Source organism: Pipistrellus hanaki, assembly GCF_964339955.1.
Source record: "Pipistrellus hanaki genome assembly, chromosome: 4".
Classification (NCBI taxonomy): domain Eukaryota; kingdom Metazoa; phylum Chordata; class Mammalia; order Chiroptera; family Vespertilionidae; genus Pipistrellus; species Pipistrellus hanaki.
In genome coordinates, this window is record NC_140506.1 from 2,342,501 (window position 1) to 2,345,058 (window position 2,558).

Sequence of the window (2,558 nt, forward strand, 5' to 3'; positions counted from 1 at the left end):
GGGCATGTACGTTGGTTGCGGGCACATCCCCGGTGGGGGGTGTGCAGGAGGCAGCTGGTCGATGTTTCTCTCTCATCGACGTTTCTGGCTCTCTATCTCTCTCCCTTCCTCTCTGTAAAAAATCAATAAAATATATTTTTTTAAAAAAGAAATTAATGTAAAGTGAAAGAACAAGCGTTGCTTACTGGAATGTCTAGAATGTGTTATCAAAATGTCCTGAAAGTAATCGGGTTCATCTGTGCTTTGCACTCTGCCATAGAGTGCTCCGTCCAGTTATAAAATCATAGAACGGTCATGTGATGTGCGCTCTTACTTCTAAATGGAGCAAAATCGGTGCTTTGTCGCATTTTAAGACTCCTCTCCCCACACCTGAGCCACACCTGCCAGCCGAGGAAGAGCCCTGCGCCTCGAACCGCTGTGCTGGGTCAGAAGTTACATGACTGCCCATCACCGGCGTCCGGCGGGCCCACATGACTGTTTGCTCCGCTGCTGCAGCGTGCTGCCACACGCGTGTCATGTCCCCAGCCCAGTCTCAGGATGTATGCTGCTCTCCTTGTTACGAGCCACACGACCATCCGTGACGGGGAGGAGAGGCGCTGGGGACAGCTGCCCTGGCTTTGGGGTCCCATCTGGTGTATGAAAGAATAAGAACCGTGTCTCCTAGGTGGTGGTGGTGTGCTCCTTCCATCAGGGTGTTCATGTAACCGTCCCACGTGTCCCACGTGTCCCATGATGCACCTCTCCATGCTCCCCTACCCAAGCCATTGCGGGTCTGCTGACATGACTGGATACGCGGCGCCAGGCAAATACGTTCTTGTGAGCGGTGCCAGCCGTGAGGAAGAAATGCAGGAGGGGAAGCGAAGCAGATGCAAAGCCACCTGTTGAAGGGGGTGCTGGGGGGGAAAGATGGGACACACACACGCACACTCACACACACACACACAGGACTTTGTCGGCCATCCGGAGAGAAAATGAAAGTAGGCGTGACAGGAAGATGAGAAGAGCATTCCCCTTTGCGAAGAGAGAGAGAAAGCGTATCCAGGAAAGAAAAAGGTGCAGGGAACGCCAGGATGACAGACGGGTCCTTACAAACAGTCCCGGGAGGTAAAGCAGGAAATACAGCCGGGTCCTAGCTCTGGGGGCTGTCGGTGGGCATGGGATGGCAGGGGGACGTTTGCAAATATAAGGTTGTGTAAGCACTAACCTGCACCCCTGGAACTCACAGGAATAATGTTGAATATAAACTGTCATTAAAAAAAAAAAAAAGGAAAAAAATAATGCCGAAATGACAAGGACTGGGCTTTGTGACCCAGTTCACCCTGACAGGCCGTGCCTGGGAGGGTAACACCGGATCTCTCCCGGAGGAGGTGGGCCGGGGAGGAGAGATGGAGACCAGGAGGAAGCAGACTCCATGGTTATTTATGTGACATTTAAACTGGAGAGCTGGTTTAAGGGTTCTTGTTTTTGTAGAAAACTAGACTATTTGGCAATTATTTTTAAAAAGTTCAATTACATCTTTAAAAAAATAACCCTAAAATGCTTACCAAAAGTAAACTCACTATTGGTAAATTGTATTAGTACAGAAAATGCCAACTAAAAGTACCAGTAATACCATAGAATGGATTCCTAGATTTTTTTTGGTGTGTGTGTGTGTAACGAGGTTCATTTAACAACAGAATTCAGGACTCAAATAGGAAAAAAGTCTAGACCTGAAAAGAAACTTTAAAAAAAGGCTGTAGCCGTGGTCGGTGTTGCTCAGTGGTTAGTGTTGTCCTGTACACTGAAGGGTCTCAGGTTCAATTCCTGGTCAGGGTTTTGGGTTTGAGCCCCAGTCAGGGCTCACATCTCTCTCTCTCTCTCTCTCTCTCTCTCTCTCTCTCTCTCTCTCTCTCTCTCTCTCTCTGTCTCTGTCTCTCTCTCTCTCTCTCTAATGGAAAACATTTAAAATGCAAGGTTTTCCAGAGATGTGTTAGCCCTTGCTACAGATGCATCATCCCAGGAGTGCAATTCCCATCTTTGGAGCTGCTCCCTTAAACCACAGCCAGACGGACCGAAGTGAAAGCACGGCCCTCTGCTCCAGCCTGCAGGATTGCATCCTTGGCCCCAGCACACTTGGCAGGAGTCGGGGTGCCCAGGATGCTGGCAAGGTCAGAGGCAATTGCCCGCCTGCTCTCTGTTCTGGATGTGCCGGTCAGCGTGTCCGCACAGGCGCACAGGCCCGCGGGCCCGGGAGCCGGGGGAGGCAGCAGGACCGGGGCCAGGCAGGCAGCCAGCAGCCAGCGCCTGGAGGGCATCCTGCAGAGCAGACCTCGGAGCTGACCGGTCCTCCGAGGAGCTAAGGCTGGAGAGGGTGGGTGTGGGCTCATCAAGGCCAGACGGGAGCAGGGGAGACAGTCTGGCGGTGTGACCTCTCCCAGCACCTGCTCCACCAAGCGCGCCCAGAGAGCCACAGGCCCATGGCACCCACCACCTTTCCAAGTCGGTTTACCCCAACGTGAACAGAGAGAGAAACAGTTTCCATGGCCGTGTGTTACCGGGGGTCTTTCCCTTATGAACAC